Source organism: Oncorhynchus mykiss, chromosome 3, assembly GCF_013265735.2.
Source record: "Oncorhynchus mykiss isolate Arlee chromosome 3, USDA_OmykA_1.1, whole genome shotgun sequence".
NCBI classification, from domain to species: Eukaryota; Metazoa; Chordata; class Actinopteri; order Salmoniformes; family Salmonidae; genus Oncorhynchus; species Oncorhynchus mykiss.
Genome location: NC_048567.1, coordinates 2369676 through 2392985, shown reverse-complemented (window position 1 = coordinate 2392985; position 23310 = coordinate 2369676). Strand labels below are relative to the sequence as shown.

The 23310-nt window shown below is 41.0% G+C and overlaps 1 long non-coding RNA gene across 1 annotated transcript in view; it reads left to right on the top strand.

Annotated features, from left to right (window-relative positions):
* Nucleotides 1–4686: 4686 nt before the first annotated feature.
* LOC118944775 overlaps nt 4687–23310 on the top strand; it is a 34017-nt gene continuing 15393 nt past the window's right edge. Inside the window, exons 1-2 of the long non-coding RNA XR_005040075.1 lie at nt 4687–4944; nt 9273–9330. This is a non-coding gene — a long non-coding RNA (uncharacterized LOC118944775). The remainder of the gene's footprint in view (nt 4945–9272; nt 9331–23310) is intronic.

Below are 23310 nucleotides of genomic sequence, written 5' to 3'. Positions count from 1 at the left end.
CAATTCAACAGTATTATTCCAACCTCATGGTGTGGAAATAATATAAAACACTGGGAATCACTTTGTTGACTGCACTGGGCCCTCAAGGGTTTTAGTATTCATTTACAGGCTTTCAATATTTCTTTTATTGCAGGTATGTCCCACCAAACGATGTCAGCAAATTATAATTGAATCTTTAATCATAATAAGCTAAATATATTAAAGCCATAATATTCTAGAATTAGGACCTAACCAGTATATTGTCCGTTAATGTGAGTCACACAAAACTATTTTTCACAATTTAATAGTCCAGAATATTGAAAGATACATGCATATCTTATTCGCTTAGAATTTCACATCACTCCATGTCGCTCTCTTTTAAAAAATTAAATACTGAAAACTGTATCTCAAAACCCAAGAAAATATTAAGAAAATATAAGAAAATATATTCGATCAAATGGAGCCATAAGTAATAGCCTAATATAATTTATTGTACAGCAACCCTTCCAAGACATGGCCTGCCGGTCCTGCACAGTGACCCATGGTAGCACAGTTACTGCACAGGGGAGTGTTTGGTGTGTGTAGTGGGTGTGGAGGGGTGTGGAGGACTTAGACTAAGGGGAGTGGTGGGACACTGAGGGGAGGGGAGAGGAGGGGTGGTGTGGGACACTGAGGGGAGGGGAGAGGAGTGGTGGGGTGGGGCTGAGGGGAGGGGAGAGGAGGGGTGGTGTGGGACACTGAGGGGAGGGGAGAGGAGGGTTGGGGTGGGACACTGAGGGGAGGGGAGAGGAGGGGTGGGACACTGAGGGGAGGGGAGAGGAGGGGTGGGACACTGAGGGGAGGGGAGGTGTGGGGTGGGACACTGAGGAGAGAGGAGGGGTGGGGTGGGACACGGAGGGGAGGGGAGAGGAGGTGTGGGGTGGGACACTGAGGGGAGAGGGAGTGGAGGGTTGGGGTTGGACACTGAGGGGAGGGGAGAGGAGGGGTGGGAGACAGGAGAGGGGTAGAGAAGGGGTGGCGTAGGGGGCTGGGACCAGACTGTGGAGGAGACCTGTGGGGACGGGACTGGGACTCCCGAGGATTCCCAGTCCACTTGTGTCTGAAGGGCTGGATGGTTTATCCCACTTAATCAGCATCCTCTGAGACTGGCACTACCCCTGTGGTCATAGGACCTGCATGGGGTCACTGTGGAGGAGTCTAAATGAAGTGAGGCCCACGGAGACAATGGTTCTGTCAATCAGACTTAACCTGACTTACTTGTGTAATTATTCACCATAAATGCAAATTAAATCTCTCCAGTGTTATTTTAGTATAACATACAGGACAATATTGGGCCGCAGGTAGAGAGGTTTGAGTCATGTCTTTGCATGTCCTCTACCTACATCGTTGTTCACGTTCTTGTCAAATGTGTGATTGATACAGTAGGACTTTACTACAGAGTTAGATACTATATTTATCACAGCTTTCTACCCACAGATGAATTGGACAGTGGACACACAAAACAATAATTTTCTATCACAGTGTTGACTCCCATCATCTCCAAACCCTCCAGTATCATCATAAGATCAGATCCATCCACAGACAGTGACAAATCACACCATGCATAACATGCTGCAGCATTACCCTGAAAAACAACTGATGAAAAAGTTTCAATGAACATACATAGGCATCGTCACGATCAAAACATATATCATATCAAAACATATCAAAACATACAGTATATACAGTGGGGCAAAAAAGTATTTAGTCAGCCACCAATTGTGCAAGTTCTCCCACTTAAAAAGATGAGAGGCCTGTAATTTTCATCATAGGTACACTCAACTATGACAGACAAAATGAGAAAAAAAATCCAGAAAATCACATTGTAGGATTTTTAATGAATTTATTTGCAAATTATGGTGGAAAATAAGTATTTGGTCACCTACAAACAAGAAAGATTTCTGGCTCTCACAGACCTGTAACTTCTTCTTTAAGAGGCTCCTCTGTCCTCCACTCATTACCTCTCTCATCTTTTTAAGTGGAAGAACTTGCACAATTGGTGGCTGACTAAATACTTTTTTGCCCCACTGTATATGTACTGTATATATATATATATATATATATATATATATATATATATATATATATATATAATGTGTATCTCAGAAAGCCAACAGGTAAATGAAGATGTGACATTGCTTCCTGCAATTAGCCCGAGCTCGTCTCTTCCGCTGCTGTTTGGGCCATCATTTGTAGTTATTGGGATGGCACAGTGGTTTGGAGGTTGTAGCGGTAATGTCCTGGGGGCAGCTGTCAGTCCTACCCCATTATAAATGACAGAGCTGAGCGAGCCTCCTTGGCTGACTCTCAACACTCCGGGCTTCCTTCGGGGCCTTGCGTAGAAGCATTTGTCAGAGCGTGTGCCCTTTTGGTTTTCTAATCGCAGCACAAGCTGTGGAATGCTGGCCCTCGATGAGATATTCCGCTCACAAACAGTGATTTATGTTCCTTGCGGTTTGCAGGCTGTTCGATGGTGAGGGGATTGCAGGTGTTGAGGAACTGGAGCCCCAGTACAAGGTTTGAATATGCACACCTCGGGGTCTTTAGGCACAGCCTGTACCGGGAGGTGGGACAATACATGTTTAAAATGCATATAGGTCCCTACAGTCAGATAGCGATTATACAAACACCCATATATGAACGATTTTCCCCCCAACACATACTGTAAGTCTATGTCACATACAGCTGAAGCCTGGAGTTTACATACACCTTAGCCAAATACATTTAAACTCAGTTTTTCATAATTCCTGACATTTAATCCTAGTAGAAAGTCCCTGTCTTAGGTCAGTTAGGATCACCACCTTATTTTAAGAATGTAAAATGTCAGAATAATAGTAGAGAGAATGATTTATTTTAGCTTTTATTTCTTTCATCACATTCCCAGTGGGTCAGAAGTTTACATACACTCAATTAATATTTGCTAACATTGTCTTTAAATTGTTTAACTTGGGTCAAACGTTTTGGGTGGCCTTCCACAAGCGTCCCACAATAAGTTGGGTGAATTTTGGCCCATTCCTTCTGGAAAGCTGGTGTAACTGAGTCAGGTTTGTGGGCATCCTTACTCGCACACGCTTTTTCAGTTCTGCCCACATGTTCTATAGGATTGAGGTCAGGGCTTTGTGATGGCAGCTCCAATACCTTGACTTTGTTGTCCTTAAGCCATTTCGCCACAACTTTGGAAGTATGCTTGGGGTCATGTCCATTTGGTAGACCCATTTGCGACCAAGCTTTAACTTCCTGACTGTCTTGAGATGTTGCTTCAAAATATCCACATAATTTTCCATCCTTATGATGCCATGTATTTTGTGAAGTGCACCAGTCCCTCCTGCAGCAAAGCACCCCCACAACATGATGCTGCCACCCCGTGCTTCACGGTTGGGATGGTGTCCTTCGGCTTGCAACCCTCCCCCTTTTTCCTCCAAACATAACGATGGTCATTATGGCCAAATAGTTATATTTTTGTTTCATCAGAAATAAAAAGTATGATCTTTGTCCCCATGTGCAGTTGCAAACTGTAGTCTGACTTTTTTATGGCAGTTTTGGAGCAGTGGCTTCTTCCTTGCTGAGCGGCCTTTCAGGTTATGTCGATATAGGACTTGTTTTACTGTGGATATAGATAATTTTGTACCTGTTTCCTCCAGCATCTTCACAGAGTCCTTTGCTGTTGTTCTGGGATTGATTTGCACTTTTTTCACCAAAGTACGTTCATCTCTAGGAGACAGAACGCGTCTCCTTCCTGAGCGGTATGACGGCTGCATGGTCCCATCGTGTTTATACTTGTATACTATTGTTTATACAGATGAACGTGGCACCTTCAGGCATTTGGAAATTACTCCCAAGGATGAACCAGACTTGTTGAGGTCTACAATTTTTTTTATGAGGTCTTGGCTGATTTGTTTTGGTTTTCCCATGATGTCAAGCAAAGAGGCACTGAGTTTGAAGGTAGGCCTTGAAATACATCCACAGGTACACCTCCAATTGACTCAAATGATGTCAATTAGCTTATCAGAAGCTTCTAAAACCATGATCATTTTCAGGAATTTTCTGAGCTGTTTAAAGGCACAGTCAACTTAGTGTATGTGAACTTCTGACCCACTGGAATTGTGATACAGTGAATTATAACTCAAATAATCTGTCTGTAAACAATTGTTGGAAAAATTACTTGTATCATGCACAAAGTAGATGTCCTAACCAACTTGCCAAAGCTAAGGTTTGTTAACAAGAAACTTGTGGAGTTGTTGAAAAAACAAGTTTTAATGACTCCAACCTAAGTGTATGTAAACTTCCGACTTCAACTGTATATACATCGCTATATGTAGTAGGGAACAGCCTGATTTCTCCAAGAGAGACCTGATCCTGGATCATCCTTATTTAGTTGTCTGTGGATCAACAATGCATCAACCAATCAGATAAAATGACAATCCGGGATCAACAATACATCAACCAATCAGATAAAATGATGATCCGGGATCAACAATACATTAACCAATTAGATAAAATGATGATCTGGGATCAACTCAGCTTCTGTAAATTATATCACATAATCAACACAGTAAAATGAACATTTGTTATTTGTTTTGATAACATAAAAATTGGATCTAAGTCGAGCACAGTTCATCACCAATCGGTAACTATATCAAAGAGTGCCTGTCTACATACTGTAGATAATTAGTTTGGAGAATAAATATGTTATACCTCCAGATCTAGACAAGCAGTGTTGTTGATAAGCAGTGTAGGCTAGTGTTCAACATACCGCTTAGCTTCTCCTCTCTTTATGGAGTAACCCAGCTGACCTTTGCCCCCGATTTGTATTGAAAGTCACAACATAAAATCAAGAAGGCAAAACGGAGAGTGTTTTTTTTTTTCACAGCTCTAGTGTTTGCCCTCTCTTCACCACTTATGCTGCTTTGGTGTCTACTTTAAAAGGTAATTGAAGCTTGGAGAGCACATCCTTTTTGTCATGCAAAGCAGAGCTAGGTCCTTTTAGCTCTTTAGCTTCAACTGGAGAATTGGCGTTGAGAAATAAAGATTCCATTGTTGGGAAATTCCCCTCCGGCTTTGTTGTAAGATTTACGATTGTTTTTGTGAATGAGTGTTTTGGCAAGAGGCTACTGCAATATTTCACTGAGATACATATATTTTATGGAAACATCCACAATATTTTATAGGTGAAGAAGTCACAGTTCAAATGACTTTTTTAAAACTATGTGAGTTTCATAATGTGTGATAAAAAAAACACATCTGCACCCTTTGTGTGTTTAGATCATTGTTACTGTGTTGTTGACTTATTGTTACTGTGTTGTTGACTTATTGTTACTGTGTTGTTGACTTATTGTTACTGTGTTGTTGACTTATTGTTACTGTGCTGTTGACTTATTGTTACTGTGTTGTTGACTTATTGTTACTGTGTTGTTGACTTATTGTTACTGTGCTGTTGACTTATTGTTACTGTGTTGTTGACTTATTATTACTGTGTTGTTGACTTATTGTTACTGTGTTGTTGACTTATTGTTACTGTGTTGTTGACTTATTATTACTGTGTTGTTGACTTATTGTTACTGTGTTGTTGACTTATTGTTACTGTGTTGTTGACTTATTGTTACTGTGTTGTTGACTTATTGTTACTGTGTTGTTGACTTATTGTTACTGTGTTGTTGACTTATTGTTACTGTGTTGTTGACTTATTGTTACTGTGTTGTTGACTTATTGTTACTGTGTTGTTGACTTATTGTTACTGTGTTGTTGACTTATTGTTACTGTGTTGTTGACTTATTGTTACTGTGCTGTTGACTTATTGTTACTGTGTTGTTGACTTATTGTTACTGTGTTGTTGACTTATTGTTACTGTGTTGTTGACTTATTGTTACTGTGCTGTTGACTTATTGTTACTGTGTTGTTGACTTATTGTTACTGTGCTGTTGACTTATTGTTACTGTGTTGTTGACTTATTGTTACTGTGTTGTTGACTTATTGTTACTGTGTTGTTGACTTATTGTTACTGTGCTGTTGACTTATTGTTACTGTGTTGTTGACTTATTGTTACTGTGTTGTTGACTTATTGTTACTGTGTTGTTGACTTATTGTTACTGTGTTGTTGACTTATTGTTACTGTGTTGTTGACTTATTGTTACTGTGCTGTTGACTTATTGTTACTGTGCTGTTGACTTATTGTTACTGTGTTGTTGACTTATTGTTACTGTGTTGTTGACTTATTGTTACTGTGTTGTTGACTTATTGTTACTGTGTTGTTGACTTATTGTTACTGTGTTGTTGACTTATTGTTACTGTGTTGTTGACTTATTGTTACTGTGTTGTTGACTTATTGTTACTGTGCTGTTGACTTATTGTTACTGTGCTGTTGACTTATTGTTACTGTGTTGTTGACTTATTGTTACTGTGTTGTTGACTTATTGTTACTGTGTTGTTGACTTATTGTTACTGTGTTGTTGACTTATTGTTACTGTGTTGTTGACTTATTGTTACTGTGTTGTTGACTTATTGTTACTGTGTTGTTGACTTATTGTTACTGTGTTGTTGACTTATTGTTACTGTGTTGTTGACTTATTGTTACTGTGTTGTTGACTTATTGTTACTGTGTTGTTGACTTATTGTTACTGTGTTGTTGACTTATTGTTACTGTGTTGTTGACTTATTGTTACTGTGTTGTTGACTTATTGTTACTGTGTTGTTGACTTATTGTTACTGTGTTGTTGACTTATTGTTACTGTGTTGTTGACTTATTGTTACTGTGTTGTTGACTTATTGTTACTGTGTTGTTGACTTATTGTTACTGTGCTGTTGACTTATTGTTACTGTGTTGTTGACTTATTGTTACTGTGTTGTTGACTTATTGTTACTGTGTTGTTGACTTATTGTTACTGTGCTGTTGACTTATTGTTACTGTGTTGTTGACTTATTGTTACTGTGTTGTTGACTTATTGTTACTGTATTGTTGACTGATTGTTACTGTGCTGTTGACTTATTGTTACTGTGTTGTTGACTTATTGTTACTGTGTTGTTGACTTATTGTTACTGTGTTGTTGACTTATTGTTACTGTGCTGTTGACTTATTGTTACTGTGTTGTTGACTTATTGTTACTGTGTTGTTGACTTATTGTTACTGTGTTGTTGACTTATTGTTACTGTGTTGTTGACTTATTGTTACTGTGTTGTTGACTTATTGTTACTGTGCTGTTGACTTATTGTTACTGTGTTGTTGACTTATTGTTACTGTGTTGTTGACTTATTGTTACTGTGTTGTTGACTTATTGTTACTGTGCTGTTGACTTATTGTTACTGTGTTGTTGACTTATTGTTACTGTGTTGTTGACTTATTGTTACTGTGCTGTTGACTTATTGTTACTGTGTTGTTGACTTATTGTTACTGTGTTGTTGACTTATTGTTACTGTGTTGTTGACTTATTGTTACTGTGTTGTTGACTGATTGTTACTGTGTTGTTGACTTATTGTTACTGTGTTGTTGACTTATTGTTACTGTGTTGTTGACTTATTGTTACTGTGTTGTTGACTTATTGTTACTGTGTTGTTGACTTATTGTTACTGTGTTGTTGACTTATTGTTACTGTGTTGTTGACTTATTGTTACTGTGTTGTTGACTTATTGTTACTGTGTTGTTGACTTATTGTTACTGTGTTGTTGACTTATTGTTACTGTGTTGTTGACTTATTGTTACTGTGTTGTTGACTTATTGTTACTGTGTTGTTGACTTATTGTTACTGTGTTGTTGACTTATTGTTACTGTGTTGTTGACTTATTGTTACTGTGTTGTTGACTTATTGTTACTGTGTTGTTGACTTATTGTTACTGTGTTGTTGACTTATTGTTACTGTGTTGTTGACTTATTATTACTGTGTTGTTGACTTATTGTTACTGTGTTGTTGACTTATTGTTACTGTGCTGTTGACTTATTGTTATTGTGTTGTTGACTTATTGTTACTGTGTTGTTGACTTATTGTTACTGTGTTGTTGACTTATTGTTACTGTGTTGTTGACTTATTGTTACTGTGTTGTTGACTGATTGTTACTGTGTTGTTGACTTATTGTTACTGTGCTGTTGACTTATTGTTACTGTGTTGTTGACTTATTGTTACTGTGTTGTTGACTTATTGTTACTGTGTTGTTGACTTATTGTTACTGTGTTGTTGACTTATTGTTACTGTGCTGTTGACTTATTGTTACTGTGTTGTTGACTTATTGTTACTGTGTTGTTGACTTATTGTTACTGTGTTGTTGACTTATTGTTACTGTATTGTTGACTGATTGTTACTGTGTTGTTGACTTATTGTTACTGTGTTGTTGACTTATTGTTACTGTGTTGTTGACTTATTGTTACTGTGTTGTTGATTTATCATTTTATTTTTGAATTAACTTGTTCCCCTTTCTTAGTCTATTAAGTCCCTATAGCAGCCTAGATACTACAACTGTGAAACAGAACAATATTGTACAAAATGTACACATGTTCACATTTTTCTGTACATTACCATAAAACAACCCCTTTGTGCAGGAAAACCATTTTGATTTATAAATTGTTGTCAATGTCTATGAATTATTGCTATGGTAACCTAGTCGGTCAACTGGCAGCTTCCACATTACATTAATGTCGATCAAATGTGATGTCATCAGATTATGTGCCTATCAAAAAAATTCCATTCAGAAAATGTGACTGTGGAGACTAAAGTGCAAATTAATGGGTTGAGTGAGTCTGGGTTTTGTCATGACATGTTGCAAACAACTTGACGTGCGCTAACAACCTTCCTCAGTGATTTAATAACAGTCATCTATGTTAGACCCCACCCCCACCCCTCTCTCTCCTTCTTTCTTTGCCAGAGGGATTGCTATAAACTGCACCAATTTACCCGAGTCCAACCATATTGTAATGGGTGCGTCTCTCAAACCCTTCCCCCTTCCCTCTGCTTGTTCCAACCAAGGACAGGGGTCAGTTAGAAGGCCTTTCTGGCCCCGTGGCAGATACATAGTTCCAGGCTCCTCATTGGACAGTACTAGTCCAATGACCTTTTCAACTCTTCTCTCCTCCGTGACCCCAAAATGCCTAGTGCTTGAGGTCATCATTTTCTATGTTTATCTTTCTTGTTTTTCCTTTCACGTTTGAATAAATGTTTGCTCTTAGCCCAGCTGTAATGAATGTCAAATAATATTATCTTTATATCTTTATACGCTGCACAATGAAGGTGAGAAGTCTTTATTAATAGTGATTCCTTTGTGTCTCTCTATAGGTGGAAGTATTCATTACCAGCTCTGCAGTGCTCCTGAAGAAAAGACCGGATCCTACCGGTAAGTTAGACACACTGTATGTACAACACAGCGAAAGGTTAAATTACAGTGTTTTAATTTTCTATTAAGTCATCCGGTGTTCCTTGTTAACAGGGAGACGAATCAGTGTTATTGCAATTATGTGGCGCTCTTAATTCAATTTGCCCCTGTGAACTAAAATGAGTTCTAAACTTCCCCATTAAACTTAATTGCTGTTCATTCAATTCCATAAAACGGGGGGAATTGTCAGGGGAAATCCTGATCATAAATGTAATTATTTTAATAACGGGGGCGCCGGTGTACTAGTTATCCCCCTCATTACCGTACGTGATTCACTATCGCTCTAGCCTGACAAAACCCAACCAAGATCCTCCTCTGACAATGTATTGGGCTGGAACAGGGCAGGGAACCATCAAACAAAGATGTTCTACAGGTCAATGTGGAATGTATTGTGTCAGGGTTAGACACCACACAGATCATGGTTTTTGGTGCTTTTCTATCAAATGTCATTATTTTTACCCAGGTTGGAAGCCACATATTTCCAATATTTTCAATCTGATCATTAATAAACTGCTTTGACTCTACACATTGTCTTCCTGTTAGATATTTAAAAAACAGTAGCATTTATTTTCAGAAAAAGAGAAATGTACCTGGAAGCCCTGATCACAGTCACAAGCTCAGTCTCTCCATGACGCTAGAAAATATCGCTCCCCAAGGTTTCAAAATGGTAGCATTTAGCCCTTCACTGTGCTGTCCCCCCTTTCTCCTTCTATCCTTCCCTCCCTCCCTCCTTCCTCCTATTTCTTCCCATGTCCATTAGACCTTGCAGACTAATCGAGCAGCACCAATTGCTCCCGCGGTGAGATCATTAAGTAAATTATTTTAAGATCAAACGGCCAGCAGTCACAATGAAGTCCTGTGTAATGGTGAAAAGCTCAGAAGTCTCCCCCTCCTCCACCCCCTCCTGTGAAATGAAAGCCCAGTGGGTAGTTGTCTCTTGCACCTATCAGGTGGATACCCAGGCCATTAGACTCCTTTTAGCTGCAGGCTAAGGCAGGACCCGCTAATTGGCTGCAGGAACAAAACCAAACCCACTGACAGGATCAGACTTGCATGCCGCTTTTAAAGAGATGCCAAATTATTGTGAGGGTCCAAAGACTGAAACAGCAGTGACAGGAGGCTAGCTAGCTAGCTACCACTGGAATGGTCCACCTAGGAGAGGCAGGGGGCTTGCTAGCTAGCTACCACTGGAATGGTCCACCTAGGAGAGGCAGGAGGCTAGCTAGCTAGCTAGCTACCACTGGAATGGTCCACCTAGGAGAGGCAGGAGGCTAGCTAGCTAGCTACCACTGGAATGGTCCACCTAGGAGAGGCAGGAGGCTAGCTAGCTAGCTACCACTGGAATGGTCCACCTAGGAGAGGCAGGAGGCTAGCTAGCTACCACTTTGAATCACTTCCGGTACTTTATGGTAAATTAATGTAAGTGTTTTGTTCATAAAGTACATTGCATTCAACCATGTTTACACAATTTTGATGAATTGGACTGATAAACCACATTGATGAAAGAATCAGAATTCCAGGAAAGGTTTTTCCAGCTATACAGCCACTTTCATCCCTCAAAAGGGGTCTAACGTTGAGCTGGGTCCATAATTCAGATCCTATATAGATTAGGAGAAATCTATAGGCCTCAACCCCACATGAATGGATAAGATTGGCACCTTGTTTATAATTCAGTCATAGATAGATAGATGGTTAGATGGACAGGACGATAGAGAATTACTGAATTTATGTCCCAAATTACACCCAATTCCCTATATAGAGTACACTTTGGACTTTGGACCAGGGAGCCCTATGGGACTATGTAGTGCACTATTATGTAGTGCAAGAAATAGTGCACTACATATGGAATAGGCTGTGTCTCAGATAGCACCCCTGAGGTTCATTGTGGTCTCTCTCTCACATAAGGCCTCAGCTTAGCTGGCCAATTAGAGCATTTGATGAGGTTAGACAGAGGACAGGACAGACAGACATCACTGATCAGAGAGCTGCAGGTAGCTACAGAGGACAGCACAGACATATATCACTGATCAGAGAGCTGCAGGTAGCTACAGAGGACAGGACTGACAGACATCACTGATCAGACAGCTGCAGGTAGCTACAGAGGACAGGACTGACAGACATCACTGATCAGACAGCTGCAGGTAGCTACAGAGGACAGGACTGACAGACATCACTGATCAGACAGCTGCAGGTAGCTACAGAGAACAGGACGGACAGACATCACTGATCAGAGAGTTGCAGGTATCTGTCTGTGTGTGTGTGTGTGTGTGTGTGTGTGTGTGTGTGTGTGTGTGTGTGTGTGTGTGTGTGTGTGTGTGTGTGTGAGTGTGTGTGTGTGTGTGTGTGTGTGCCATTAGCTCAGTTCTAAAGCCATTAGACAGACAGTGATTACACACTAAGTGCTGTCCCTGGACGGTGGTTTGACAGCTTGCCTTTTTACTGGGTCAGAGTTCCTGTTGGGTAACATAATTAAGAGCATGGGTGTAGAAAGCAGGTCACTATTATATACAATGGACTTTCCCGTGTATCTCCTTTATAATCTATCTCAGTATAAACCTACACAAGAGAAGTTTCAAATCATATTTGGTTTGTTTGTTTCTGTTGTCTCACTGAAGAATACATACATTTTGCCATCAGAACAGCCTCAATTCATCGGGGCATGGACTCTACAGGGGGGGGGGGGGGGGGGGGGGGGGGTGTCAAACTCATTCCACGGAGGGCCGAGTGTCTGCAGGTTTTTGTTTTTTTGTTCCAATTAATCCCTAGACAACCAAGTGAGGGAAGTTCCTTACTAATTAGTGACCTTAATTCATCAATTAAGTACAAGGGAGGAGCGAAAATGCACAGATACTCATCCCCTGTGGAATGAGTTTGACATTTGTGCTGTGTGAAAACTCCAGCACCATTGCAGTTCTTGACACAAATCAGTGCACCTGGCACCTACTACAATACCCCATTCAAAGGCACTTACATCTTTGTCTTGCCCATTCACCCTCTGAATGGCACACATACACAATCCATTTCTCAATTGTCTCAAGGCTTAAAAATTATTCTTTAACCTGTCTCCTCCCCTTCATCTACACTGATTGAAGTGGATTTAACAAGTGACATCAATAAGGGATCATAGCTTTCACCTGGATTCACCTGGTCAGTCTATGTCATGGAAAGAGCAGGTGTTCTTAATGTTTTGTACACTCAGTGTATTTTGCGCTGAATTCTTGCACTCACTCACCCGCACATACAGCGATCCTTTTTCAGTAGTTTGGCTCTGTTTTGACCAAGGAGAGGAGATGGAAACCAATCAATGAGATGTAGTTTTGATTTAAAAAATGACATTGTCAAATAACATGAATTAAAATGTGAAATCAACAAAAATGTGTACCATGTCACTGGATTTAGGTTTAAAGGTTAATCCAGTCCAAAAGAAATAAAAATATTTTTTAAATAATTTTTTTATTAATCTACTGTTCATACAGTCCCAAAATGTGTTGCATGTCAGCAGTCAAGTTTTGAAGATATTGGGCATTCAAGAAGCAAAGTGTCACCAGCCGCATCATCATGTATAAAATACCAAAATATAGTTCTTTGGGGTGGAAAAAAAGGAGTAAAATTCTCCAAATTCCATCACGTTGATGACTTGAATCAGTTTTCCATGTTGATTCAACGTCATCAGAAGGAAAGACATTGAGTTTTTTGTTGTTGAAATGACATGGAAACAACACTGACTCAACCAGTGGGGAATGTTGTAGATAGATGAGATAGAAACCAATGCAGCAAAGTGAAGAGCGTGATTTATCCTCCTCCAGCATGGACCGTCAGTCTCATCAATCACATGTTTTAATTAGTGATAGCTCTCCTTTGTGACTGAGAAATGTGCATGTAATTCAATTTGGGGCTCCCCGCAGCTCCGACCCAGTTCTCCCAAGTGAAGATTTGTCAATTCAATGGAAGTTCAGGCAAGGTCCTAATGGTAGAGACAGGGGAAAGGAGTGAATTAGGTAAAGCAATCTGCCACCGCTGACATCATTGTGTTCTGTTGAATGCTGTGGGGCAGGACAGGAGAGACACGTGCTGTAAGCTTTATGACACCCTCTGCAGTTCCTGTATCTGTACCTATGACTCAATGATGTAGGTTTACATAAGGGTTTGGCTATGATAAGATCAGCTGAGGTATGTGGCTCTGCTGGACTTTTTAATGTCCTTGGTTACAGGGAACTTATCAGTCCGACTTTTTATTTTTTATTTCGTCTTCAACTTTTTTATTCTCTCCCCGTCTCTGTCTTCAGGGAGCTCTTGCTCTATCTAGTCAGCTAAACACCAGCCACTAGTTCATTATTTGTGGGTAAAAGGAAGCAGCATGTTCAGTACAGCTAAAGCTACAGTATTAAGGATGGCATTATCCACCATCTGACGTTGTCACCAAACTAAACACCAAACTAAAAAGGTGCTATCTAGAACGTAAAAATGTTCTCCGACTGTCCCCATAGGTGAACCCTTTGAAGGACCCTTTTTGGTTCCATGTAGAACCCCTATTCCAAAGAGGGTTCTACATGGACCTCAAAAGGGTTCTACATGTAACCAAAAATAGTTCTATCTGTAACCAAAATGGGTTCTATGGGGACAGCCAAAGAACCATTTTGGAACCCTTTTTTCTGAGTGTATCTATGAACAGATGATCAACCACACCACCCTCGACAGGGACACACTATACTCCAAAACCTCCCAAACAGTCGTTGGGCCAAACGGCCCTGTCGTTGACCCAAACGGCCCTGTCGTTGACCTCCTGTACAGGTTTAGGGATTAACACTTTAGGCAAAACAAATCCACCTAATCTGTGTATGGCCCTGCACTGCAGAAAACAATTAACTGACATAACCTCATTGATTTATAGTAGCTATACTGTAAATACTGTAATATTTTTGCCTCAGAGTGAGGGTCAGCATTAAAAGTTACACTATCTGTCAATCTGTCAGGTTGCATTACAAATTCCACCCTAGTCCCTATATTGTGCACTCCTTTTGATCAGAGCCCCATGGGTACCCTATAGACCCTGGTCAAATGTAGTGCACTATATAGGGAATGGGGTGCTATTTGGGATGCGGCGACGGTCTCTGTCCATGTACATGTTTGAAATACCCTGTAGGACCCCAGGCTGTACAGATGGCTGTATGACTGCTCAGGTACCTATTAAAAGCTATTGTACAGGCCTGTACGCCTGTCGTCTCATTTGTAGACCATCTGCTCACAGAACCATGCCAGCAGGTGTTATGTGATTGGTTATCACGGTCAGGATGACCGAACCATGATGATCCAGCAATCTAGTAATGTGATGTTGTTAAATGACTTCAACTACGATGCGCAAACAAGCCTGTCTGTTGGTACTCTTTACACTAGTCTGGACATGGCTGTTGGTATTCTTTACAGTTGTCTAGACATGGCTGTCTGTTGGTATTATTTACAGTTGTCTGGACATGGCTGTTGGTATTATTTACAGTTGTCTGGACATGGCTGTTGGTATTCTTTACAGTTGTCTGGACATGGCTGTTGGTATTCTTTACAGTTGTCTGGACATGGCTGTTGGTATTCTTTACAGTTGTCTGGACATGGCTGTTGGTATTCTTTACAGTTGTCTAGACATGGCTGTCTGTTGGTATTCTTTACAGTTGTCTAGACATGGCTGTCTGTTGGTATTCTTTACAGTTGTCTGGACATGGCTGTCTGTTGGTATTCTTTACAGTTGTCTAGACATGGCTGTCTGTTGGTATTCTTTACAGTTGTCTAGACATGGCTGTCTGTTGGTATTCTTTACAGTTGTCTGGACATGGCTGTCTGTTGGTATTCTTTACAGTTGTCTGGACATGGCTGTCTGTTGGTATTCTTTACAGTTGTCTGGACATGGCTGTCTGGTGGTATTCTTTACAGTTGTCTGGACATGGCTGTTGGTATTCTTTACAGTTGTCTGGACATGGCTGTTGGTATTCTTTACAGTTGTCTGGACATGGCTGTCTGTTGGTATTCTTTACAGTTGTCTAGACATGGCTGTCTGTTGGTATTATTTACAGTTGTCTGGACATGGCTGTCTGTTGGTATTCTTTACAGTTGTCTAGACATGGCTGTCTGTTGGTATTCTTTACAGTTGTCTAGACATGGCTGTTGGTATTCTTTACACTTGTCTGGACATGGCTGTCTGTTGGTATTCTTTACAGTTGTCTAGACATGGCTGTCTGTTGGTATTCTTTACAGTTGTCTGGAGATGGCTGTTGGTATTCTTTACAGTTGTCTAGACATGGCTGTCTGTTGGTATTCTTTACAGTTGTCTGGAGATGGCTGTTGGTATTCTTTACAGTTGTCTGGTCATGGCTGTCGGTATTCTTTACAGTTGTCTAGACATGGCTGTCTGTTGGTATTCTTTACAGTTGTCTAGACATGGCTGTCTGTTGGTATTCTTTACAGTTGTCTAGACATGGCTGTTGGTGTTCTTTACAGTTGTCTAGACATGGCTGTCTCTTGGTACTCTTTACAGTTGTCTAGACATGGCTGTCTGTTGGTATTCTTTACAGTTGTCTAGACATCAAATCAAATCAAATGTATTTATATAGCCCTTCGTACATCAGCTGATATCTCAAAGTGCTGTACAGAAACCCAGCCTAAAACCCCAAACAGCAAGCAATGCAAGTGTAGAAGCACGGTGGCTAGGAAAAACTCCCTACAAAGGCCAAAACCTAGGAAGAAACCTAGAGAGGAACCAGGCTATGTGGGGTGGCCAGTCCTCTTCTGGCTGTGCCGGGTGGAGATTATAACAGAACATGGCCAAGATGTTCAAATGTTCATAAATGACCAGCATGGTCGAATAATAATACGGCAGAACAGTTGAAACTGGAGCAGCAGCACAGTCAGGGGGACTTGGGACAGCAAGGAGTCATCATGTCAGGTAGTCCTGGGGCATGGTCCTAGGGCTCAGGTCCTCTGAGAGAGAGAAAGAAAGAGAGAAGGAGAGAATTAGAGAACGCACACTTAGATTCACACAGGACACCGAATAGGACAGGAGAAGTACTCCAGACATAACAAACTGACCCTAGCCCCCCGACACACAAACTATTGCAGCATAAATACTGGAGGCTGAGACAGGAGGGGTCAGGAGACACTGTGGCCCCATCCGAGGACACCCCCGGACAGGGCCAAACAGGAAGGATATAACCCCACCCACTTTGCCAAAGCACAGCCCCCACACCACTAGAGGGATATCTTCAACCACCAACTATACCACCAAGTATAGCCCAAAAAGATCTCCGCCATGGCACAACCCAAGGGGGGGCGCCAACCCAGACAGGATGACCACATCAGTGAATCAACCCACTCAGGTGACGCACCCCTTCCAGGGACGGCATGAGAGAGCCCCAGTAAGCCAGTGACTCAGCCCCTGTAATAGGGTTAGAGGCAGAGAATCCCAGTGGAAAGAGGGGAACCGGCCAGGCAGAGACAGCAAGGGCGGTTCGTTGCTCCAGAGCCTTTCCGTTCACCTTCCCACTCCTGGGCCAGACTACACTCAATCATATGACCCACTGAAGAGATGAGTCTGTCTGTTGGTATTCTTTACAGTTGTCTAGACATGGCTGGCTGTTGGTATTCTTTACAGTTGTCTGGACATGGCTGTCTGTTGGTATTCTTTACAGTTGTCTGGACATGGCTGTCTGTTGGTATTCTTTACAGTTGTCTGGACATGGCTGTTGGTATTCTTTACAGTTGTCTGGACATGGCTGTTGGTATTCTTTACAGTTGTCTGGACATGGCTGTCTGTTGGTATTCTTTACAGTTGTCTGGAGATGGCTGTTGGTATTCTTTACAGTTGTCTAGACATGGCTGTCTGTTGGTATTCTTTACAGTTGTCTGGACATGGCTGTTGGTATTCTTTACAGGTGTCTGGACATGGCTGTTGGTATTCTTTACAGTTGTCTAGACATGGCTGGCTGTCGGTATTCTTTACAGTTGTCTGGACATGGCTGTTGGTATTCTTTACAGTTGTCTAGACATGGCTGTCTGTTGGTATTCTTTACAGTTTTCTGGACATGGCTGTCTGTTGGTATTCTTTACACTAGTCTGGACATGGCTGGCTGTTGGTATTCTTTACAGTTGTCTGGAGATGGCTGTTGGTATTCGTTACAGTTGTCTAGACATGGCTGTCTGTTGGTATTCTTTACAGTTGTCTGGACATGGCTGTTGGTATTCTTTACAGGTGTCTGGACATGGCTGTTGGTATTCTTTACAGTTGTCTAGACATGGCTGGCTGTCGGTATTCTTTACAGTTGTCTGGACATGGCTGTTGGTATTCTTTACAGTTGTCTAGACATGGCTGTCTGTTGGTATTCTTTACAGTTTTCTGGACATGGCTGTCTGTTGGTATTCTTTACACTAGTCTGGACATGGCTGGCTGTTGGTATTCTTTACAGTTGTCTGGACATGGCTGTTGGTATTCTTTACAGTTGTCTAGACATGGCTGTCTGTTGGTATTCTTTACAGTTGTCTAGACATGGCTGTTGGTATTCTTTACAGGTGTCTGGACATGGCTGTTGGTATTCTTTACAGTTGTCTGGACATGGCTGCCTCCTTATACAGGACAGTATCGCTGGAGCCTTCGTAGACCTAGTGATGTGTAGAAGCACCTTGTCCTTGATACTTCCTCCATTTCATTTGCTTGATGACTGTTGTTTAGTGTGTGTTGACTCTATAGTGTTCTCTATTGAATTTAATTGCATTAGACCCAGTGCTGGGTGGAAGCACCTCGACACATCCTCCACTTCATTAGCTTGCTTAGAGTGTTGACTCCAGGGTGCTGTTGACTCTAGTGCGTTGACACTTCATTTTGGATTGTCATTGACTTCATGTGATAGCCTATCTTGCTATTCTGGGATCAATGATGAGGGTTTGGGGAAAGAACTTCTGTGCACTTGTGAGACACATTTGATCTTATTCATGATGTGAGGGTGCTATCAGCATGACTTTGTTTACCCCTTCAGTAATCCATTGAAATGACAATCTAGTGATGGGCAACAAAACAGGTCCCGCTGCCTCTTGACCTACAAAGACACCAGGACCTCTTATCCTTCATTTAAACGTTTCTCTTCTGATTCCCTCTTCAATAGGAGACTTAACTGATACTGAGGGTATAGGGCCCGAGCCGTTACTCAAAACAATGAGAGCTTTCAGAGTTAAAGGGCCCATTCAAATGCTAAAGGAGGCAATAGCTAATTATTTAGTTCTCACCAGACACTTGAAAGTCTCTTATCTGACACATGTTGATGCAAAGTCACTGTAGGGTTATCTACAGTGCCTTGCGAAAGTATTCGGCCCCCTTGAACTTTGCGACCTTTTGCCACATTTCAGGCTTCAAAAATAAAGATATAAAACTGTATTTTTTTGTGAAGAATCAACAACAAGTGGGACACAATCATGAAGTGGAACGACATTTATTGGATATTTCAAACTTTTTAACAAATCAAAAACTGAAAAATTCGGCGTGCAAAATTATTCAGCCCCCTTAAGTTAATACTTTGTAGCGCCACCTTTTGCTGCGATTACAGCTGTAAGTCGCTTGGGGTATGTCTCTATCAGTTTTGCACATCGAGAGACTGAAATTTTTTCCCAGTCCTCCTTGCAAAACAGCTCGAGCTCAGTGAGGTTGGATGGAGAGCATTTGTGAACAGCAGTTTTCAGTTCTTTCTACAGATTCTCGATTGGATTCAGGTCTGGACTTTGACTTGGCCATTCTAACACCTGGATATGTTTATTTTTGAACCATTCCATTGTAGATTTTGCTTTATGTTTTGGATCATTGTCTTGTTGGAAGACAAATCTCCGTCCCAGTCTCAGGTCTTTTGCAGACTCCATCAGGTTTTCTTCCAGAATGGTCCTGTATTTGGCTCCATCCATCTTCCCATCAATTTTAACCATCTTCCCTGTCCCTGCTGAAGAAAAGCAGGCCCAAACCATGATGCTGCCACCACCATGTTTGACAGTGGGGATGGTGTGTTCAGCTGTGTTGCTTTTAAGCCAAACATAACGTTTTGCATTGTTGCCAAAAAGTTCAATTTTGGTTTCATCTGACGAGAGCACCTTCTTCCACATGTTTGGTGTGTCTCCCAGGTGGCTTGTGGCAAACTTTAAACTACACTTTTTATGGATATCTTTAAGAAATGGCTTTCTTCTTGCCACTCTTCCATAAAGGCCAGATTTGTGCACTATACGACTGATTGTTGTCCTATGGACAGAGTCTCCCACCTCAGCTGTAGATCTCTGCAGTTCATCCAGAGTGATCATGGGCCTCTTGGCTGCATCTCTGATCAGTCTTCTCCTTGTATGAGCTGAAAGTTTAGAGGGACGGCCAGGTCTTGGTAGATTTGCAGTGGTCTGATACTCCTTCCATTTCAATATTATCGCTTGCACAGTGCTCCTTGGGATGTTTAAAGCTTGGGAAATCTTTTTGTATCCAAATCTTCATTCAAATTCTTCATGATGCTCTCTGCGCTTTTAACGGACCTCTGAGACTATCACAGTGCAGGTGCATTTATACGGAGACTTGATTACACACAGGTGGATTGTATTTATCATCATTAGTCATTTAGGTCAACATTGGATCATTCAGAGATCCTCACTGAACTTCTGGAGAGAGTTTGCTGCACTGAAAGTAAAGGGCTGAATAATTTTGCACGCCCAATTTTTCAGTTTTTGATTTGTTAAAAAAGTTTGAAATATCCAATAAATGTCGTTCCACTTCATGATTGTGTCCCAATTGTTGATTCTTCACAAAAAAATACAGTTTTATATCTTTATGTTTGAAGCCTGAAATGTGGCAAAAGTCGCAAAGTTCAAGGGGGCCGCATACTTTCGCAAGGCACTGTATCTCACAGCAGTCATCTATCGGCTTTACTTCCCTATGGGAACAGAGAGGGAAACCTTCAACACTGTTGATGCTCCTCTCACAAATGTGTATCTGTTATTCTAATCTACTGTAATCTGCACTATTCCACTGTAATCTGCTCTATTCTACTGTATTCTACTCTGCTCTTTTTAATTTTTCCTTTATTTAACTAGGCAAGTCAGTTAAGAACAAATTCTTATTTACAATGACGGCCTAAGAACAGTCGGTTAACTGCCTTGTTCAGGGGCAGAAAAACAGGTTTTTACCTTGTCAACTGGGGGATTTGATCTCGCAACCGTCTGGTTACTAGTCCAACGCGCTAACCACTAGGCTACCTGCCGCCCCACACTGCACTCTGCTCTATTCTACTCTGCTTTATTCTACTCTGCTCTGCTCTACTCTACTCTATTCTACTCTAATCTATTCTACTCTAATCTGCTCTATTCTAATCTACTCTATTCTACTCTGTTCTACTCTATTCTACTCTGTTCTATTCTACACTGCTCTATTCTACTGTATTTTACTCTATTCTATTATTCTCTATTCCATTCTACTCTATTTGACTCTGCTATACACTGCACTACTCTGCTCTATTCTACTCTATTCTACTCTGCTCTACTTTTCTCTATTCTACTTTGCTCTGCTTTAGTCTACTCTATTCTATTTTACTCTATTCTACTGTACTGTGCTCTACTCTAGTCTACTCTATTCTACTCTACTCTACTCTATTCTGTTCTACTCTGTTCTCTTCTACTCTACTCTACTCTACTACTAGGTGTCTGGTTAGACTGTAAACTCTCCTTCCAGACCCATATCAAACATCTCCAATCCAAAGTTAAATCTAGAATTGGCTTCCTATTTCGCAACAAAGCATCCTTCACTCATGCTGCCAAACATACCCTTGTAAAACTGACCATCCTACCAATTCTCGACTTTGGCGATGTCATTTACAAAATAGCCTCCAATACCCTACTCAACAAATTGGATGCAGTCTATCACAGTGCAATCCGTTTTGTCACCAAAGCCCCATATACTACCCACCATTGCAACCTGTACGCTCTCGTTGGCTGGCCCTCGCTTCATACTCGTCGCCAAACCCACTGGCTCCATGTCATCTACAAGACCCTGCTAGGTAAAGTCCCCCCTTATCTCAGCTCGCTGGTCACCATTGCATCTCCCACCTGTAGCACACGCTCCAGCAGGTATATCTCTCTAGTCACCCCCAAAACCAATTCTTTCTTTGGCCGCCTCTCCTTCCAGTTCTCTGCTGCCAATGACTGGAACGAACTACAAAAATCTCTGAAACTGGAAACACTTATCTCCCTCACTAGTTTTAAGCACCAACTGTCAGAGCAGCTCACAGATTACTGCACCTGTACATAGCCCACCTATAATTTAGCCCAAACAACTACCTCTTTCCCTACTGTATTTATTTATTTATTTATTTTGCTCCTTTGCACCCCATTATTTTTATTTCTACTTTGCACATTCTCCCATTGCAAATCTACCATTCCAGTGTTTTACTTGCTATATTGTATTTACTTTGCCACCATGGCCTTTTTGCCTTTACCTCCCTTATCTCACCTCATTTGCTCACATCGTATATAGACTTGTTTATACTATATTATTGACTGTATGTTTGTTTATTCCATGTGTAACTCTGTGTAGTTGTATGTGTCGAACTGCTTTGCTTTATCTTGGCCAGGTCGCAATTGTAAATGAGAACTTGTTCTCAACTAGCCTACCTGGTTAAATAAAGGTGAAATAAAATAAATAAATAAAATACTGTAATCGGCTCTACTCTGTTCTACGCTATTCTGCTCTTCTCTATTCTACTCTGCTCTGCTCTGCTCTACTCTACTCTATTCTACTCTATTCTACTCTATTCTATTCTACTCTGCTCTACTATGGTCTATTCTACTCTATTCTATTCTACTGTTGGCTTCTCTATTCTATTTGACTCTGTTCTATATGCTTTCCATCTCAGACCATGCATGGACACTACCATTCAAAAGTTTGGGGTTGCTTAGAAATGTCCTTGTTTTTGAAAGAAAAGCACCTTTTTTGTCCATTTAAAATAACATAAAATGTATCAGAAATACAGTATAAACATCGTTAATGTTATAAATGCTATTGCAGCTGGAAACGGCAGATTTTTAAAGGAATATCTACATAGTCGTATAGAGGCCCATTATCAGCAACCATCACTCCTGTGTTTCAATGGAAAGTTGTGTTAACTAATCCAAGTTTAGAATTTTAAAAGGCTAATTAATCATTAGAAAACCCTTTTGCAATTATGTTAGCACAGCTGAAAACAGTTGTTCTGATTAAAGAAGCAATAAAACGGGCCTTCTTTAGACTAGTTGAGTATCTGGAGTATCAGCATTTGTGGGTTCAATTACAAGCTCAAAATGGCCAGAAATTTTCTTCTGAATCTCGTCAGTCTATTCTTGTTCTGAGAAATGAAGGCTATTCCATGCGAGAAATTGCCAAGAAACTGAAGATCTCGTACAACGCTGTGTACTACTCCCTTCACAGAACAGTGAAAACTAGTAAAGTGGGAGATTTGTACAGGGTAAAAGGGATCTTGAAGAAGGAAGCCTGTCACTCCATTTCGCAACGCCATACCCTGTGGACGGCGCTTAATTGGAGCCAATTTCCTCCTACAACAGGACAATGACCCAAAGCACAGCTCCAAACTATGCAACAACTATTTAGGGAAGAAGCAGTCAGCTGGTATTCTGTCTATAATGGAGTGGCCAGCACAGTCACCAGATCCCAACCCTATTGAGCAGTTTTGGGAGCAGCTTGAGCAGCTTGAGCAGCTTAAGAAGTGCCCATCAAGCCAATCCAACTTGTGGGAGGTGCTTCAGGAAGCATGGGGTGAAATCTCTTCAGATTACCTCAAAGAATTGACAACTAGAATGCCAAGGTCTACAAGGCTGTAATTGCTGAAAATGGAGGATTCTTTGACGAAAGCAAAAGTTTGAAGGACACTATTATTTCAATTAAAAAAACATTATTTA